The sequence below is a fragment of the Mesoplodon densirostris genome, unplaced genomic scaffold, assembly GCF_025265405.1.
Source record: "Mesoplodon densirostris isolate mMesDen1 unplaced genomic scaffold, mMesDen1 primary haplotype scaffold_101, whole genome shotgun sequence".
Taxonomy (NCBI): Eukaryota; Metazoa; Chordata; class Mammalia; order Artiodactyla; family Ziphiidae; genus Mesoplodon; species Mesoplodon densirostris.
This window is the reverse complement of record NW_026778188.1, coordinates 934-22,496: the sequence shown is the minus strand read 5'-3', so window position 1 is coordinate 22,496 and position 21,563 is coordinate 934. Positions and strand designations below refer to the sequence as shown.

The 21,563-nt window shown below is 36.9% G+C and overlaps 1 long non-coding RNA gene across 5 annotated transcripts in view; it reads left to right on the top strand.

Moving 5' to 3' along the window:
* The window catches only part of LOC132482909 (uncharacterized), a 155,312-nt gene extending 140,925 nt beyond the window's left edge, over positions 1–14,387 (top strand). For 3 of the 5 annotated variants that reach the window (XR_009531022.1, XR_009531023.1, XR_009531021.1), the window contains one exon: positions 1,655–3,521. This is a non-coding gene — a long non-coding RNA (uncharacterized LOC132482909). Of the gene's footprint in view, positions 1–1,654; positions 3,522–3,555; positions 5,039–14,208 lie in introns of those variants that run through there. The other 2 variants (XR_009531024.1, XR_009531025.1) reach the window with 2 other exon arrangements.
* Positions 14,388–21,563: the final 7,176 nt, after the last annotated feature.

Below are 21,563 nucleotides of genomic sequence, written 5' to 3'. Positions count from 1 at the left end.
CTGCATATCTGAATAATTGGGCTCTTCCACCAGACTTAACTGGGTATTATATTCAGTAGTAGTAGTACATGGGGCTATGAATTAGTTTCCTGGCAGAGAATCAGAGCTTGTATAGGACCTGGCTCTGGACAGGACCCAGAGCCTGTATAGTTCATTGTTTGGGAACCCAAATCAGGCCAGAGTGTGCACTTAATTCCCTGGTCAGGTGAGGGCAGTGGTTTTGCCCTGCAGAAGGGGGAGGCCACAGGCTGTGCTGTCTGTTCAAGTGCCACTGTATCTAGGGCTGTTTAATGGGCTGTACAGCTTCCCATGTTCTCTGGTTAGGTTCCCCAGTTGGACGTGCTGAAGGCTGTATTCAGTGATGAGTAGGGCTATGAATTAGATTTCCTGCCTGGGTGCAGCAGGAGAAGCAGCTCTAAAGCCAGTAAAGCTCTTTGTTGTCTTAACTCAAGCTGATCCACACTCCACGTTCTGTGGCTGAACAAGGCCACTGGCTTGGCTTTGCAGACTATCAGCTCTGTCTACCCTTCTCTAGGCTTGAGCACTGCTGGGCCGCACAGTTTCTAGGAGTTGTCACCAATCCTTGTAGTCAGATGGGCCAGGAAGACACTCTCCACAGCAGATGGGATGGGGCTAGTCCCAGTTCCTTTGCCTGGGTGGGATGAGGAGGGACCACTCCAGGCGACTCTTAATTTCTCAAACAGGCTCCCCAGTTGGGAGGAGCTGGGAGCTCCTCTCAGCCTTGGATATGAATTAATCTCCCTGCCTGTGCATGGTACAGGATCCCTCCACACCTGATACTGGCTCTGCTTTGTACCAGAGCCAGTGATGAGCTCTGGCTGCCTGCCTCTTGGCTGGAGCACGACTGGGCCAAATAGCTTCCAGGATTTATTGCCAGCCCTTTTGGTCAGATGGCCAGAAGACACTCTCCACAGTGGGTGGGCTGTGACTCTGCTCTTTCCCTGGGTATGGGCAAACCAGGTTCAAGGGCCAGATGCATATCAGGTGGATCTGTACCCTGCTGAGTTCCCCGGTTGTAGTGTCCCACCAACCTGGCTCTGTAGATAAGCAAAGGTGCCAGTTGTGATCACTACTTGGGCACTGCAGGTATGAATTCCATCGGTCACAATCCATGTGCTGGCTGTTGCATGCCCCTTCCCCCTTCATCACTAAAAGTCCAACTTTTAGTGGTCAAACCCTGCAGATTCCCCTGCAATCCCAGTGGAGCAGATTAGAGCAGTGGCTCCCACAAAGCAACCCCAATGCTAGTGGTGGTGCTTGCTGTCCCCCAGTTCTCTTCCCCTACTGGAGGAACCAGAGGTTCAGGGGAGACCTCACCCATGGTGCTCCACTGGCTTGGGGGAGGGGCAGTGTGGTCCAGCTCCTTTTCTCACCCTTCTAATGCAGTCTGTCTTGGTCTCTGTGGTGCACGGGGGTGCTTCAGCCTCACCTCCATGTTCTAGGATTCTCTCAAATAGTGTCCTGTTTCCAAATAATTGTTAGTTGTTCCTCCTGTGGGGGGCGTGGAGCCAGGAAGGACCTTGGTGATGTCACCCCACTCTGGGCTTACTTTGACAATATGTGTGTCCTTTATAGCCCAGACATTTCTGGTACTTGAAATGAGGTTCTCCTTTTATTGTTCTCCCTGCTTTAGGACCTAAACTGGGAGCTCTTCATTAGCGCTGGCACAAAGGCTGCTGAGATGAATAGGAAGCAAGTGCCAAGGAGGATAGTGAATCAAAGAACCTTGATTCATGGAAAAGGAATCCCAGAAGGAGCTCTAAACGTTACACATTCCAAAGGATTTATTCAGGGTTTTCCAATCAAAATCATTTTTACAAAAAAGAAACAGTTCTCAGACTTCAAGTAGTATACTGCCAAGTATGTGGAAGAACATTGCCAGCAGTTGAGTGGTGTGGTCTGCTTTGAAATATATTCAGTTTGCTTAGGATGGACATATGTCTACTTCAAAGTTACTATTTCTTTCTAGTAATGCTGTCTACAGTACTGTATTTGCTTTTGGCAAGTTAAGAAAACAATGACATCCCTCCAAGGTTCTAAAACAATTACCAGCATAAAAATACATTAAACTTTTTAGCTGATACTTAAGGAAACCAGTACTAGCTAGCATTCCTACTGATGCTCGTATTCAAAGAGAGGCGTGACAAAACCATTAATCTAGAAAACACCAGGTTGGAAAGATGGAGAGAAAGAACTCAAGAGGACTACTTAAGCTGTTGCTTTCTTTACATGTCCCCAAATATGATAATAACCATATAAGCTCCTAAAATAAGTGCAATTTTATGCAAACTTCATAGTATGCCTAGTATGAGGTAAATTTGTACTTTATTTTATAGTATATTTTAATTTTTTTATTTTGGTAAAATGTCCCATAATGTAAAATTTACCATTTTAACCATTATAAGTGTATCATTTATTGGTATTAAGTACATTCACAATGTTGAGCAACCATTACCATTATCCATTTTAAGACCTTTCTTGTTATCCCAAACAGAAACTGTACTCACTAAACAATAACCCCTTATTTCTCCCCTCCCCTTAGCCTCTGGTTAACTCTATTCTATTTTCTGGGTTTATAATTTGCCTATCCTAACTACCTCATATAAGTGGAATCATATAATAGTTGTCCTTTTGTGTCTGGCTTCTTTCACTTAACATAATGTTTTCAAAGTTTATCCATGTTATAGCATGTAGCAGCATTTCATTCCTTTTTAAAGCCATACAATGTATAGTGATTTTTAGTTGCAAAACACTTTTAGTACATTGTGTTTCTATTATATTAATGATATCTAGCATATATCACTACCATATTACCTTTAGTAGATGCCCAGTAATGTGTACTATGAGTGAGCCATAATTTCATTCAGTCAAAACCCATTGATAAACATTTATTAAGTTCCAAACAGTTTTATGATTTCAAGAAATGTGGTAATGGACATAGAGGTTCATGTCTTGATGTCCTGGATCTTTTGCTTTTGATGGAAGAATTCTTGGAGTGGCATGGAATGGTATTGTTGAGTCAGAGATTATGCAGAAACATTTATCATTTGAATACATACATTGACTATAAAAACCATCAACTTCTTCAACAGATAATATTCCTGTATTTTATGTAACCATTTATGACTATCTTAAAAATGAATGCAAGTAATGTAAGGGAATCCACTTAATGTGATTTGAGCAAGGAAACATTCTCACTTTTTTCATTTCTAGTTCATGGAAGAAAATTCCTATACACAAGTATTGAAATATTTCAAGTCTCTGGATCACACATTTCATCATTTCAAAAATATTACAGAGTACATCACGGATGTCAGTCAAGTCTTGTAACAGCAGTGTAGAAAACTAGTAACATTTATAGCTAGTTTGTTTTTAAGCTTCAGCAATGGATCAATTCTATCCAGCCTAATCTGTAATTTTAATTAGATTAATTTTTAAAATAAAACAGATTAATTTTTAATTTAAAAGTATTTTTAGTTCATATTTATGTACCTGCATTATGGTAAATCTTTTATTTTGTTGTTTTTTTCTTAGTTTCTCTTCAGAGTATCTTTGAAAATTTATTTTTAAACAGAATAATTAAAGCCCAAAGATGAGAATGTCTCATTTAAGATAAACTAAAGAACGTTGGAAGAGCTGAAGTATGAACACAATTGGCACAACTTTTCACCACCCTCCTTAGAAGAAGTCTGTTTTGATTTGCATGGTCCAAGAAAGGAGAAACAGATAACTTGCTGGGGATTGCATCCTGCTTTACTTAAGTTAGACATTAATAGGCTAAAAGGGCAAGGATGAAGCAACATGTTTATAACATATTTTTGAAAAGCTACTTAAAGGTGAAGGGTGGCAAGAACACAGACAGACACACCCTAGACATTTCACGACAGTATTTTAAGGTATGCCTTTTCTTTGGTTGATAGGGATGGAGGGACCTATTAATAAACATTTCTCCTATTTACTTTTGTCTTTATTGCTGTCTAATCAAACCCTCATTAAAAAACAGACATAAAACAAATAAGCATTCTGACTTTTGCCTGAATAAGCAACAACAAGCTCACATCTTAAACAATGGACTGCAATGGCTATGAGACTGAGGATCCTTGGTCATTGCAACAGTAGCAGCAACACAACCTGCTTTGTTCCTTCTGTTGTATCCTGCAGAATCTGAGTAAATAGAGAGAAGTCAGTGATACCTTTAGTGCCATTTCTTACACTCCTCTCCATGATCTTTCACACTCAGGTTCTCTGGTCATCTCAATGTAGTGAAAAACCACCAGGATGTTAATACCCTCTATCCATTCACAAAACTTAATGCTTCTGAGACTTGCAGAAATAATGTTGAATCTGAATTGGTGGTACCCAATAGAGTCACTAAGAATAATCCGTCAGACTCACCAAATCCAAATTCAGATTTAAAGGCCATCAAATTTTAAAGATAATGAAGATTTTAAGATTTCCATATTTATTATATATGGTCATATGTAAAAATTTAGAAAAGTAAAATTACATGTATAGGTTTTTAATTATAAGCTATATTCACTGGAGAATTAATGCATTTTTAAAAGGATTCATTCTGAAAAGATTACATTAGCACTTTTTTTAAACCACTACCCTCAAAAATAAATTGTGACAAATCATTGTTCACCCAAGTTTATGTCTCATCTCAAGGAAGTGAGTTGTTCTTGGGGAAATTGCTTTCATCTAATTTGTGCTTTCCTGCAGTGGATCAAGCTGAAATGAAATGGGGCTGACATTCTTAACTATTATTACGCGCCCACATTTACCAGAATTACCTAATGATCAGTACCGAAGAGTTTTATAATAAATAAATATGTATGTACTGAGAGTCTCCACTGATAAAAGTTAGTTGAGACATGGCTGGTGATCCCATAGAAGAGATATCTAGCTTATATTTCTTACATCATCTCCATAGTAGAAAGCAATCCAGGATTGCAAAGCAAGGCATGAGACAGTAGCATCTGGTGTATTTTATAAATGTTTAGATTTCTAGGGAGCTTATTGGTATTACATATTGTGGTAAGCACTCAAATGTAAACTGTTACTTTAAAATAGTAAAATATCAAGACCGTACAAATTCCTGCAACTTAAATGGTCAGTTTGGTATTTGGCTTTATGATAGGCATCTGCAAGATATTTATTAAACAACCAAATGAACCAATACCATTTAATTTTGAAAACTGCCTTCCTAATACAAAAGAATTGGTATTCTACACAAGTTCCTTGTGATTATTTTTGTAGGTGTGGTGGGAATGAATTATGGATGGCACTACCCTTTCTCCTGTTTCTTGTCTGAGGTTTTGGTAAGGTGGAAATTAGAGATGATGGACCTTAAAGTTTGAGCAGTTCAAGACACTCAACCAGTAAGTCAGAAAGAGAAAGACAAATACCGTATGCTAACACATATACATGGAATCTAAGAAAAAAAAAAGGTCATGCAGAACCTAGGGGTAAGATGGGAATAAAGGCACAGACCTACTAGAGAATGGACTTGAGGATATGGGGAGGGGGAAGGGTAAGCTGTGACAAAGTGAGAGAGTGGCATGGACATATATACACTACCAAATGTAAAATAGATAGCTAGTGGGAAGCAGCCACATAGCACAGGGAGATCAGCTCGGTGCTTTGTGACCACCTAGAGCGGTGGGAAAAGGAGGGTGGGAGGGAGGGAGACGCAAGAGGGAAGAGATATGGGAACATATGTATATGTATAACTGATTGACTTTGTTATAAAGCAGAAACTAACACACCATTGTAAAGCAATTGTATTCCAATAAAGATGAAAAAACAAAAAACAGTGAGTAGAATTCAAATAAGTAATAGTAGATATAAAAATAATAAAAAAAAATTTTGGCAAAAAAGACACTCAACCAAGCACAATCCATTTACCCAGGACAAGAAAACATATGCCATTACTCTTCTTTTTTCAACCACCATGGATTTGAACTTTTAGAAAATTGAAAATGCAAGATACAGATTTTATTTATTTTCTTAAGTAATTTATTTATTTCTGTCAGCGTTGGTTCTTTGTTGCCGTGCCTGGGCTTTGTCTAGTTGCTGGGAGTGGGGACTACTCTTCGTTGTGGCGCACAGGCCTCTCATTGCGGTGGCTTCTCTTGTTGCACAGCACGGGCTCTAGGGCACGCCGGCTTCAGTAGTTGCAGCGCATGGGCTCAGTAGTTGTGGCTCGCGGGCTCTAGAGCGCAGGCTCAGTTGTTGTGGCCCATGGGCTTAGTTGCTTTGTGGCATGTGGGATCTTCCCAGACCAGGGTTCGAACCTGTGTCTCCTGCATTGGCGGGCGGATTCTTAACTGCTGCACCACCAGGGAAGCCCAAGATACACATTTTAATAAGAAAATATTAGTCAACTGTTCTCTTATCTCTGTGTCTTTTTCTATCTCATTGATTGTGAAGAATACAATCATAGAGAAAGCAAAATCTACATCAGTTGAAAATTTTTTCCACCTGCATGCATGTTATAGTGGATGTGTAACATCTTCACAGGGTTTGTGAAATCACTATTTCACCACAGAAATTAAATATGACACTAAAATGATCTGACACTAATTAGTCCATTGAATAAGGGGAGGAGGATCGGCATCTTGGTCATCGTTTAGAAGAAAAAAAATCATTAACCTGTTAGGCAAAATACTTGTCTTTAAATTATCCCTTAATAAATATAATAGAAAATGAAATAAAATGGCAGTACAGTGTTATGAAAGGAAAGCAATTGGGTGATCTCAAAGTGAGTGAGTATAAAAATCAATATTTTTTGTTTAGTTTGTTAATAATTTTATTCTTAGAGCTCTCAGGCAGCTAGCTTTTGGTCATTTTTAAGATCAGTCAAAAAGTTCTAAACATTATTTTTAAGGTATGCAGATCACTAGGCCCTCCTCCCCTCCTTTCTCTCTTTCTTTTAATTTTTTAATTTATTTTGGGGAGTGTTGGCTACCATTTATGTTCTAATCATGTTTTTCAGGAAGTGAATTTGAACTTTGAACCTCACCTAGTTTGAATCCTACCTCTATTGTTTTCTATCTCTATGACTTAGGGTAAGTTACTTAACCACTGTGAATTGTTTCTGGATATTTAAAACAGGAAAATCACATGGTTGTTGCGAAGATTAAAGAAGATAACATAAAAGGGAACTTACTGCAGTGTTTGAGACATAGTAAGGGTTAGTAAATATTTCCAGTTTTTATCTTTCTAATTCTCGTGAGCAGTTTACAATGAGATCTCATTACCACAGATTTTCCCTAAAATTATGAACCTTTTCCTACCCCTCTCCATTTTAAAGCAAACCTTGAAATGACTGAACCTCATAGGAAGATGTCTCAATGCAGGGAAGCCCAGTAGCAGGAGAGGTTGGAAGCTACCACAATGCAAAGTTGTCAGGCTCTGATCTAGCAGTAGCTGTGGGAATTAGTCTTAGCTTCTATTTTTAACTCTGCAAGGAGTTGATTGGATGACCTGGGAAAACTCAGTTGGCATCTTATTTTCTTTCTGAATTTCTTTCTGCATCTTATTTTCTTTCTGAATTGTACCATTTGTCTAATCACTCTTTTCACTGACTCATTATCAGAAATGATATCAAGGGTGTTGATTTCAGAAGTAATGTTATAGAAAATGGGAATTGTTCCCTTTCTTAAAAGCAATAGTTGACAATTTTATTTTATTTTTTCTGGTACAGTATTGAAGTTCCTGGGAGAGGCCAACTTTAATTTATAAAGAGTTGTTAACATTCACTTCCTCTAACAAAAGCCTTTAAAGGTAATACTACTAATTATCTGCCTTGTACCCCAGTCTTTTTTTTAATATGTAACTGTTGAAGTTTTTTAATGTTACTCAATATCATTAAGTTGTCCAAAAAGGAAAATTAATCTGTTACTCCATTGTACATCATATACAAAGGAATCTTCTTGGTATATGATATGTTTCTATTTGACTGAATCTCAATGAATTTAGAGAGTACATGTAAGAATTTTAATATTCAGAGTCTTATTCATAAAAGTGCACTACTGAGTAGATTCAATCACTAGTAACACCTTTAAACTGAAATCAAATGTAGAGCCTCAATTAATGTGAAAACTTTAGTAGCAGAAACACCTGCCTATAAAAACTGCACTGTTAGTACACAGGCGAGCTTTAGTATGATAACAATTTTGTTGAGCTTGAAAAGCACATAATTTGACATTTTTTTCTTATTTGACTTTTTATCATTATGTGGACCATTTAGGTCTAAGGACACAAGTACAAAAACTGCCTAAAGCCTTCCATTTAATATGTAAGCCATAGTTGTCCGCAAGAGAGAATTTTGTGGTGATCAACAACTCTAGCCAAATCGGCAATAATTTATTTTAGTTGGTAGAGTCTAATCATGTGTACCTAACTATGTTCTTTTAAGTAAAAAGTGTAAAACATTTTTAGTAGTAAGTTTGTCCTGAATTTCCAAGTCAATATTTTTAATCCCTGTTTGAATACTGAATTCATTAGCTATTCACCAAAGGCTTGAGGCATAGATTTTGGGCATAGTCTGCTTCTAAGATGAGATGTAGCAAACAGTCTAAATTCCAGTTTTAAATATACACGTGCAAACACATATACACGTATATTATACAAAAATTTATATATAGACATTCCCCAAATTACAATGGTTCGACTTACCGATTTTTCAACTTTACCATGGTGCGAAAGCGATACTCGTTTAGTAGAAACTATAGTTTGAATTTTTTCATTTTTTCAAAGTATACTTTGAATTTAGAGTAGAAACTATTCTTTTCCCAGACTCCTGATATGCAGCATGATGCTCTCTTGTGATGCTGGGCAGCAGCAGCAGCAAGCCACTCCTCCCACTCAGCGACTCGATCACAACTGACACACTTACAACCGTTCTGGTTTTCACCTTCAGTACAGTATTCAATAAAACAAATGAGATATTCAACAGATTATTATAAAATAGGCTTTGTGTTAGATGATTTTGCCCAACCTTAGGCTAATGTGAGTGTTCTGAGCACATTTAAGGTAGACTAGGCTAAACTATGACGGTTGGTAGATTGGGTGTAGTATAAGCATTTACAATTTATGATATTTTCAATTGATGATGGGTTTATCAGGATGCAGTGCCATAGTAAGTTAAGGAAGATCTGTATTTTATGTGTATTATATATATTCATTATATTATCCAATTATGTGTATATATGCATATAAATGCATGTATATATGTCTGCTTTCATGAACATTTGCCTTCTATTTCAAATATTTGATTATATTTATTTATTTATTTTTATTTTTTTATTTGGTTATATTTAAAATAAACAGACAAGTTCTTGGAGAAGCATTTGAAGAATCTTTGTTTCCAGAGTCAAGTTTTGCAAAGAAAACTTATTTTTTCACTAGCTGTTTATTTTTCAATAGTTAAAAAAATATTTTTAAATTTTAAAGTGATTCTTTAATATATGAATATGAATATGTATTTACTTCAGGTGCTATATATGTTATTTATACATATGTGTATTTATATATATTTAAATGTTTTTAAACCTGATCTTACTGGGTTATGTCTACTATCCAATTATGTGAGAATAGTGAGATTGTTGCCTTTCAGCTTGGAACATGCTTCTGTTTCATTTGATTATATTTTATCCATTAAGTGCTCTGGCCTTCCATTAGCTCTTTTGCTTTGAGGAATACATTTTATAGTGCATTAGAAATATTCTTCTATTTTTCATGCCATAATTTTCCAGTGTCTCACAAAATCATAATTTGGAATGTTCTGACTTGAATAGTGTTTCAGAATAGAGACTTGTCCCTTTTGGAATCATCAGATCTGTTGGTTAGGTACAGTATTTCTTATTTTTTCTGTTGGGGAAAGGGAGGAAGGAAACAGCAGTATGGAACGTTCCAGTTTTTTTTTTTTTTTTTTTCTTACGCTTATACCAAAAAAATGCACTCTTCTAGTAAAACTAGAAACATGAGAGTGGCAGTTACATAGTTCCAAATTAGGACAACCTAATATACTGTAATTTTTTCAAGTAAAAGAATAACCCAGGTAGTATATACTATTAACTAGATTTTTTAAAACAGCCATTTGTTGCTTAATAATTCTACTCTTTTTCCATTCTTAGTTTCATAACATTTTTACACAAAGGTTTATATTAACAAATGCCATCAGTTGTATTGTTGGTTTCCTCCTGCTTTCTGATGAGTTCTATAATTTAAAAATGCTTAAAGTCCAGACTTCTCAACTAGAATACATAAGCACAGTAAAAGCAGTGTTTTTAAAATTAATTCTGGAATATATTTCTCTTGATGGTAAAGACATATAAGATTACAGATGTGTATGTTTGGATGCTTTATAAATAAAAGTAATATGATTAATCATGTATTAATTTATACTACCAGAAATTCCCTCTAAATCCTTTCTAGGACACAAACATTTATGACATTTCTATATTGTTCTCATTTTATTATTTTAATGAAATATTATATAGGTAGTATTTCATAAAAACATTGCATCAATTGTAATACAAGTTTAGGAATCTTAATTTGGTATGTAAATATACTAACTTCTGTTGAAATTGCTATAGCTTAGGGTCAAAATTAATTTGAAGGTTATTAGTGTTATTATTCTGGTTTTTATTAGCTGCTGTCTCAAATTAATTATAAAGACAAAAATATCCCTGGCTTAGAGTTTCTGCACTATTAATGACATACCGAGATGTCTCTTGGGTATCGGTAAATGATATATTTTAGAGCATAACTTACGAAATGACTTGCCGATTGGCAGACCACCTTTGACAATAAAATACATTTGATAGTCTACCTTTGCAAATTCATTGTACCACACAAATGTGATCTTGGTAATTGACATATGACTATTAAGCTTCAATTATTCTCCATAATATTCCTATTAGCAATTATTAACAGAACAAAGGGGAGATAACAATTCTATAGTATTTATTCAGATTTTTATTTAAAGTCAAGTATAATCTATATTTCTATAGTGCTTTTTTAATCTAACACCTCACTTAAGTAGAAGGAAGTGTTCTAGAGGTTTGTTATCAGCTTTTAAATGAAGTCATCTTTATCTTTTATTTAAAAATACCAAAAACAAGTTTCATGGTCTTTAATTAAATATAAATAGTGGAATTGTCTATGAAACTTTTGAAATGGTCAATCACATAAAAACATAGGGATATCCTTTAAGCAGGGGTCCCCAACACCCTGGCTGTGTGAGGAAATGGGCCGCCCAGCAGGAGGTGGGCGGCCAGTAAGCTAGCGAGCGAAGTTTCATCTGCTGCTCCCCATGGCTTGCCATCGCTCACATTACAGCCTGAACCAACTATCCTCCCCCCACCCACTCTGTTGGTGGAAAAATTGTCTTCCACGAAACCGGTCCCTAGCTCCAAAACAGTTGGGGATCACTGCTTTAAAGCATATGAATTTCTAATATATTAATTTAGGTTATAGATGCTGAACTTTTTTTTACATAATAGCTCATAGGTAACCTTCACTATTAAGTATTTTATGATGCTTAGAATCGGAAACAATACAGAAGTTAACAAATTAAAATTGTTTTTTGTAAAATGTCAAGTGAGAAGAGAAGAATGTTAAATAATAAATACAGCATATTCACCACTTGGTTTTGAATATCACGCACATAGAGAAAAAAGACCCAAAGAAAATGTAAAAATTATTTATCAATGGTTAACTCAAGAAATAAGAGAGTCAGGGTGACCTTTACTTCCTCCCGTTCTCATTCTGTATTTCCAAATTCATTGCACTATGTATGTATTACTTTTAGAACTGTTTAAGAAGAAATGTGCCAGTTTGGATAATTTTATTTTAACATCTAAACATTGCCGAGTATTGTTAAAATGTTCAGGTTTTATGTAGCTTTCTGGAAGATCTAGGTGGCCATAAAAAGCTGAATATATTAGCGGAGGGGGAGTTTTCCCTCATCTTGAAATAATAATGATAAATAATATTTTTAAAGCATTAAATAATTTTCAAAGCATTTTTATGTACATTTTCTCCTCAGACCATCCTAACTCTCTAGAGTTGGTAGAAAAAAAGATTCTACTCATTTTGCCCAGGGTGGGGGTTGGAGAGTGGGAATTGAAATTCATGAAGTTTAGCAAATTGCCTGTTTAAGCCGTACACAGTTATTAAGTGGCAGGGCCAGAATCCTAACCTGGCCATTCATGCCATGGCCAATCTAGTGCTTTCCTCTATGCTGTAGGAACTGGACATATTTAAGAGGTAAGCACAAAAATGGAAATAGGTCTGAATCTTGCTCTAGTTGCAAATTTGCCTATAGACCTCACTGGAGCCTGAACCAGGAAAATCTATATGAATTTCTTTCTTCAACCCAAAGAAATGGCCATGTTAAATAATTCCTAGGTTTAATTTTAAAAAATCGATACTGTCTGTTTTTGCACCATATTCCAGTTTTGTGTATCTTGTGTCTCTCAACTTCTCCAAAGAACCATGCTTCCTACCTAAAGGATTGCATTGCTTAAGAAACAAACATTGACAATTCTGATGCTAACCTGAATTAAATAATATACCAATCATTTATGAGATCCGCCTTAGTATTTTTACACTCCTGAAATATCATCTCTATAACCTGCTTTCTAAAATAGTCTGACACCTACCAGGTACTCTTTCACTTCCTACAAGAAATCAAGAAAAAGGAAGCATTTGTGTTTTTAATTTTAGTGAAGGGTTCTTGATTTAAGAATTAGTCATTTAATGTCATTTGAATTTCAAGTGTGCCTCAAGTACTTGAGGTTCTTTCTGTATGACTTCTCCAGAGTTTTCACATATATATCATCATTAATTTCATCTTTCACTTGGGATTAGTACAAGAAAAGTTTTATTTACTACTATTTCTTAGTTTTCTTCATTTCAAATATTCAGTGCCTTGTCAAAAATAATATTACAGTCTTATACTGTTCATTGATAACAGATAATACCAAGAAATTGTGATTCTGGTTTTCAGTTAAAAAAACAAAATGAGAAACTAAAGAAATAATTACTATAACAGTGTTTTTCTCCATTTAGCCAATCAGATATTCACATCAGTGAGTGTTAGATTTTGAGACTATGAATCCCAATACTAAATGTTTTATATATTCAGAGAAGTGAAAAATAATAATTATTATGCTTCCTCTGTGCTAAATACTATTTTAAAACCAGTTGGAATCCCCCCTGACAACAATCCTAAGAGGTAGGTTCTGTTTGCACCTATTTTACAGCCGGACAAACTGAGGCACAGAGTGATTAAATTATTCATGGTCACACTGCTAGTAAGGCACAGATACAGTATTTAAAATCAAGTCTGTTTTTGTGAGAGTCCACATTCCCAACCCCTGTAATGAAAGCGTGTGACCCCTACTATTTTCTATGTACCCATTTACTTGCTTTGTGGAAAGAAAGGGAGTGAGGGAAGAGGAGGGAAAGGGAGGGAGGGAAAGAGGAAAAGAAGGCGGAATGGAGGGAGGCAGGAGAATTGTCAAAATTCTGCCAGCTTGTTGCTACTGTGTGTTATTTCTTATAATAAGGTTGAAAATAAGGACTTGTAGAGATTTACATAGAAGAAATAATTTTAAATTTCCTTAAGGGAAGTCTCTGGTAATATTATCAGATGGTGACAGCAAGTGAATTTCTGTTTAATTCTATTCATAATTAAAATGCTATAGCAGGCTCATATTTGGAACAAACACAGTTCTGTTAATTCTCATAGTAATAATTCTACATTTCCTTAAATTTGTTATCATGTTTTTCACCCTCAACACTCTCAGCTTATTTAATTTTAGTACCTACTCTTTTTCAAAAGTCCATAAATTTTAGTTAGGCTTATATCATAGGAAACTTGAAGAAAGTTTAGAGCTTGTAACAGAAGGAAACCACCCCCTTCCCACCCCGAGCCCAGCTCTGTCCATTTCTATCAGAGCTACTCCACCAAGAATGGAGGAATTATTCTAATTGGTCAGATTTATGACACATTCTATTGCATAGGGTGACTGTATTTGTTTAGAGGTACACAGCAACAGTTCCACATTTCTTCTTGTCCGTTGCCTGGTTCTGTGAAAGCAGGTAAGTGGAGTGAAGATCCTCAAAACCTAGACCTCAGTCTCTTGTTTCTGTTCCATTCCGTTCCACCAGGGTGAGCTTAATCCAGCAGAAGAGTGAGCTCTTCTGTGTTTCGCTGGATGGTTCCATGCAGATGAGTCAAGTTCCATTTTGAGCCTGGAAAATCTTGCATGCTGTCTCATCAACTTCTTCCTCTTCTGAGTGTGTCCTCAGAAAATGGTACCATGCCCCCAGTAAGCCTTGACCACAGCTCTGACTCAGGGTTATTAGGAAGGAATTCCAAACCTCAGACATGTTCTGTATTTTAATCAACAGATAATTTGTACTTATAGTTAACATTTACTCTGGATTAGTCACGTGTTCTTATGCAGTTGGAACCTATTTCTGTCTTCATGTGCTTAAAGCTAGGATGAGTATGGATTTTAATCAAGATAATTTAGAAATTTTATTAAGTGTTTCTTATGTGGCAGGCACTGTTCTAGGTACTGGTGATAGAGTTTTAAACAGAGTGGTTACAATCCACACTCTTAAGAAAGGGTACTTAACATGAAAATTCATAGAGGAAAGATGTACAGAAATCATACGCAAAAAACAAGAGTCCGTTTAATATGCATGGTTGGCATCTTGGGGATAGAAGAAATCTAACACAAGGAGTTTTACAAGACTGATGATATTATAGTCACTTCAGTTGAACTTTGTTTTATTTAAAACAAGCAACCTTTTTCAAACCAAGTAAAAAAATTATTGACAGTAATTGTACAACTTTGTAGCTCCTTATTTAGTAAGGAGAGGGTGCTTTGACTTATGATATGAGGCAATTTCAGTATTTTGATAAACTAACCTTCAGCATTTTAGAAATTAAGCTTTTTCATTGATGGAAATTCTAATATTTGCCCATCAGTTTTATTTCATGCCTCCGAAATTCGATTAAATTTTCCAATTTTAAGTGAAAACCTGGCATATTTTCTATTGACACTACAGTTCCAAGTTTTATCATAAGAAAAGGTGGGTGAGAGGAATCCCCAGCTCAAAATCCTATGCAAATTTGGATTCTGAAAGTCTTTTTTTGATTGATTAGTAGATGTTGGTATCACATTATTTGCAATGACAGAGGACATTGTCAAGTTGTTATTAGCATTCATTGCAGCACCGGCTTCTGAGAATTTAGTGGGTTTTTTTAAACCACGTTTTCTCCTCTTGACCCATGACTCCAACTCTCAAAATATCTTGACTCATTCATACATCATACATTCAAGAAATAATTACTGATCGCATATACTATTCCAGATACCAAGCTGGTCACTAGGGAGTCAAAATGACTAAGGCACAGGCTTGGCTGTCAAGGAGACCCCAATGTAGTGAACCTTTGCTTCTTACTCTTCAAGTGGCATTGATCCTGTGTAACCAGAAGTAATAGGGAATTAAGTAGCATTCATATTGTAAGTAAATGTAGATTGAGCCAGATGATTTTCCAAAATCAGGTTTAATCAGAGATAGGGCAAGAGTGTTCTTTGGGATTTTTCCTTGATGAGCATTGTTAACTATCCTTGAGATGCAATAATAGAAGTCAGTGAGTGATTTATCAATTTGGTTTCCTATGGGAACCAAGATGAAGGACGTTTCCTCCTTTAGTCATTGACTTTCTACAGAGATAGCAAAGGCGCTTCAACTTTCCCAGAAAAGCAATCACCAGTAAACAGCAGTGATGGTAGATGTGGGTTATTTACTACCATGGGGTTGAGAATATTAGTGAGCTGCATTTTGACCACTTGTCAAACATTTTGACATCTTGGAACAGAAAGTGTTATTTAAATATAAAAAGCATTTTCTGTTGAATTGCTGTTAGTCATCCCTATGAGGAAATGACCTATTAAGTAATAGATCGGGAATAAGATTGATTTCTGCTAAAGAGTCCTTAAAGTAGCTACATGTTTCAATTTGTGGGTGTTTTTCAACCATTTGTAAGTTACCACAGTAAAAACCCCATATAAAAAGCTCTCTGAATTTACTTTCCAGCATTCTTTCCTGGGCTTTCTCTCTCTTCCCCCCCCCCCCGCCCCTCTCTCTCAGATCAGAAGAAGAGCAATGGGTCTCAAGCTTTAGCTAGAATCAGAAGGCTTGTCAAAACAATGATTTCCGGAGCCTCAGCTGGGAATTTGCATTTCTAACAAGTTTCTAGGAGAAGCTTCTGCTGCTGTTACATATTTGATGAACCACTGCTCAAGTAAAAGGAATGGGAATTTAGGAAGTAGAAAGATGGAGAGCTATGAAAAGCTGAAGTCAGCTTCTGATCTTCTTCACCAATCTGCCCAAGCTATTGGGAAGATAATCACTACTGCCCCAGGGAAGCGTATTGAAAGTCACACCGAGTAGAATGGGCATCATCAGAAGATCTACAAGCAACCAATGCTGGAGAGGGTGTGGAGAAAAGGGAACCCTCTTGCACTGTTGGTGGGAATGTAAATTGATACAACCACTATGGAGAACAGTATGGAGGTTCCTTAGAAAACTAAAAATAGAATTACCATATGACCCAGCAATCCCACTACTGGCACATACCCAGAGAAAACCATAATTCAAAAAGACACATGCACCCCAATGTTCATTGCAGCACTATTTACAATAGCCAGGTCATGGAAGCAACCTAAATGCCCATTGACAGACAAATGGATAAAAAAGACGTAGTACGTACATAAAATGGAATGAACTTGGGTCATTTGTAGAGACGTGGATGGACCTAGAGACTGTCATACAGAGTGAAGTAAGTCAGAAAGAGAAAAACAAATATCGTATATTTTTTTTTTTTTTTTTTTTTTGCGGTATGTGGGCCTCTCACTGTTGTGGCCTCTCCCGTTGCGGAGCACAGGCTCCGGATGCGCAGGCCCAGCGGCCATGGCTCACGGGCCCAGCCGCTCCGCGGCATATGGGATCCTCCCAGACCGGGGCACGAACCCGTATCCCCTGCATCGGCAGGCGGACTCCCAACCACCGCGCCACCAGGGAGGCCCCAAATATCGTATATTAACACACATATGTAGAATCTAGAAAAATGGTACAGATGAACCGGTTTGCAAGGCAGAAATAGAGACGTAGATGTAGAGAAGAAACGTATGGACACCACGGGGGGAAAGCGGGGCAAGGGTGGTGGTGGTGGGATGAATTGGGAGATTGGGATTGACATGTATACGCTAATATGTATAAAATAGATAACTAATAAGAACTTGCTGTATAAATAAATTAATTTAATTTAATTTAAAAAGTAATTGGCCCTCCTCTGAGTAAGTGATTGCCCGAGGGCATCATGTTGAACACTCTTGACTGTCCTCTTAAGCCCAGGTTTGCAGTGAATGAGCCATTTAACCTCTCTTTACCCCAGTCTTTCTAGATTACAAATAGTAACGGTAATTTCCCTTCCCTCTTGTTAAAAAACAAGACAAAACAAAAATACGCAAATCCTGATGGCGCTTTCCCTTTGTGGAAAATTCTTTGGATTTATCCATCTATTACTCTGATGTAGTAAAGAAGAAATTTAGCAAAATTTCTCTCTGTCCATAAAGATTTTAGGCTTTTAAGCTTAACTCTTCAGCAAAAACTATCAAATGCCTATTCTCCACTGCCTGTGACTAGACAGTTCCTTGATTCTGTCTAAGAGGTGGGGAGCCACAAGGGAACAAGTACTTAAAGAGACTCTAAAAGGCCCTATCTTTTCTGCACCCCCTTCGCCACCACCAGCTCTCCAGTTTATCCACTGCTCTTCTCACTCTTTCCACACCAGGAACACCAGCCTCTTAGTTTGTACTTTCAACACTCAACGTCCTCCCATCCAAAGGCCCTTGCATTTACGATTTCATCCTCTGGAAATGTTCTAGAAAAGTAATCCATACACATATAAATAGAATATGATACTAGAGGTTATGATAATAGATAGGATATGACTACCTTCAAGTCTCTGGTCAAATGTCACCACATCAGTGAGACCTTGATCATCCTATAAAAAACAGCTGTTGTGCATCCCCATGCAGGTGCACACATTAACCTACACATGCTCCATTCCATCTCTGATATAGTTTTCTCCATATGTTTGTTCCCGTCTGCCAAACAATATATCAATATTTGGGTATTGGTTTATTTTCGGTCTCTTCCCTAGGTAGAATGCAAATTCCGTGCAGGTAGAGTCATGATTTTTTCACTGCAGAACCTACAACAATCATTGGCACATAAGAGTCACTCAGTAAATATTTCTAGGGTGAAAAAAAGAAAGGTGATATATCCTTACCTTAGATTATCCACTGCACATTTTGGCATCCTTTGCATTACTTGCTCAAATGATCTTACACTCCAGTCATACGTACCTATTGGCAGTTCTTTAGGACCACCATTGCTCTGTATGCCCTCGTGTCTTTTTTAAAATTTAATTTTATTTTTTTAACATCTTTATTGGAGTATAATTGCTTTACAATGGTGTGTTAGTTTCTGCTTTATAACAAAGTGAATCAGCTATACATGTACATATATCCCCATATCTCGTCCCTCTTGCGTCTCCCTCCCACCCTCCCTATCCCACGCCTCTAGGTGGTCACAGGACATATATACACTCACTACCAAATGTGAAATAGATAGCTAGTGGGAAGCAGCCACGTAGCACAGGGAGATCAGCTCTGTGGTTTGTGCCCTCTTGCTTTTTAAATCTTGCTGTAGCCTCTGCCTAGAATGTTCACTTCTGAAACTTTTTGGTTGTCTTTCACACTTCTACATTTCCTTCAAAACACAAATCAGGTGTCCTGTTCTTCAAAAATATTTCATGATGAACTCATTCTTTCTCTGTGTCCTCCTTCCCACCCTGGCACCCTGTCCTGGCACTTATCTACTCATTATGCTATACTATTCTGTCCAGTTGAAACTCCTCCCAGCTTTACCAGAGACCACTTGAAAGCAGGGACTGCTTCTGACGTCAAAAGCACAATGCCCCAATGCCTGGCATATGACAGCTACTCATAAATGATCAATAAATGAACAACAACCCACCTTATTCTTTTTTCTTATCGTAAGAAGCTGCTCTTCATTGCTTTAAACTTCTAAAATTGCCCTGAGGGATATAATAGTAATGAGTGTTCCTGAAAATCAAGAGAATGGACACTTATGATAAGTAGCTTGAAGATCAGCCAAGTGAAAACTGGAATAGCTCTCAAGGAAGAGGAGTGAGGCATTCAAGCTCCTTTAGGAGTAGCAAGTAGCAGTGATGCTGGTGTTCACACTGCCATGAAGAAAACCACTGCCATGTGAAGCTCCTAACACAAGTAAATATGTAGTATCTCTGAGGTATGTGATAGTATGTGAGAGTAGATCATGACAGAACTCTTCAGCAACCTTGTTTCTGGATTTTACCTCATCCAGCATCACTTGGTGTATGTTGAGGTAATGCACAAATTTTACTAGGTAATTAGTCTAGGAATTATTCCTCTAAGGTAGAAAGATGCTATCTTACTCCAATCATGTTGCTATAACAAAATACCACCAACTGGGTAGATTATAACAACAGCAATTATTGCTCACAGTTCTGGAGGCTGGGAAGTCCAAGACAGAGGTGCTAGCATGTTTGCCTTCTGATACCAGGAGGAAAGTGGAAAGTAGTCATGTATGTCCCTGCAGGTATTTGTAGGTTGTCTTCCACTCTGAGATTTCTCTGCTGCCTCCCCTCCCGTAAACAAGTGTCAGAGAGGATTGGAGCTCTATCTTCACAGTGCTTGCTGACTTTTCAAGAGAAACATTGTACAGATAGACCCACAGACATACTTAAATAGATATCCGCAGCTCTGTTGGATGTGTAGTATTTAGCTTCTTCGGTCTGTGTGTGAAACACTTCTAACATGCTTCCCCTCCTCCAATGCCCACAGGGCCACCAGTTTTCAGCCTGTTTTCTCTGTTCTGTTAAACACACCTCTTTTTCTAGCAGCTGAATGGGAAGGAGGACCCCCCTTTCAGTTGTCATCTTCCTCGAAACTGTTCACTCTAAACAAATTCTCACATTTCCCTTCTGAATCTATCTACCATCTCCCTCTATGTCCAAACTCCTCCTGATAGACAAATTTATTGAGCGCTTAAATGTATACCAGTTACCGTTTGTCAGTGGCATTTAACCCTCACAAATATTATCCACATTACACAGTTAAATACTGAGGCTTAGAGAAAGTAAGAAACTTGCCAAAAGTTGCACACTTAACAAGTGACATGTCCAGGATTCAGGCACAAAAGATTTGAGCCCAGAGGCCATGCTCTTAACCATGAAGTGAAACCCTCTACACAGGAAGAAGTTAACACCTGTTCAAGGGAAATGGAGGGTCCATACTAGCTCCCTTATTTATACCAGCTGCCCGAGGGGAAAGTTTAACAGAAAAGTGTTCCCATTTAATTTTTCTGTTTCTTTAACCATTGAACTAAATAATAGCACGTCCTCCTTAAATGCAATCTCTCTTTGATTCAAGCTTTCTGATTATTTCAGAAACTTCAGTGAATAGTTTATATCTTCATAATTTTTTTCTTTAATTTCAGAACTTTGTGAGAAGGATAATGCTATTTTCTTTTAAGTGATTAGATAATTTTGTAATTTTCTATGCTAAAAAGTATACTTATACTATAGTATATATAAATTCTATGTATTTAGTGTGTACTTTTGTTAAAGCATTGTAAAATAACAACTGAATTGTACTCCAATAAATACATCGTTTTCCTCAACATTGACTTAATGTGCACTATAGTTCATATTTTTTTCTGATTAGTTCAGAATTATCAAATTAGAGAATTATCATTTTGAGACTGGTTTTTACTAACTCTAACTTCCATGTTCCTAATTTCCATGTTCCTAATGAATAAACTAAGCTTTATTTATCCTTAATATTTTCTGACCTCTTCACTTCAATTGAAATCTGGATTGTTTCAAATGATTCCCCTACCATCTCCACCACAAATTTAGCTTTCTCTTTCTCTAGTATAAGAAGAGCCAGCCTGCTTCTTACATTTATGCCACTTTCTGATTATTATTCTCTAATCTCTGTATTCCCCTAATTTTAACTTACTGTTAGGAAGTAAAGTTGGCCCTCTCTCTATTCAAACCACTCCTGTATCCTCCAGAACCAGTGCCTACTTCTACTTTCCTGAATGAGGTCAACTACAGTTCACCAAGCTTAATGTTTTTTAATTTTAACTAATTAATTTTTAAAAATTAATTTTATTGAAGTATAGTTGATTTACAGTGTGTTAGTTTTAGGTGTACAGCAAAGTGATTCAGTTATACATATTCATATATCTATTCTTTTTCAGATTCTTTGCTCATATAGGTTCTCATAGACCAAGCTTACCAATTTTATAGTTTCATTGCCTGTCTTCATCTATGCCATGACCTCATTTCTCATTCACATCTCAAAATTAAA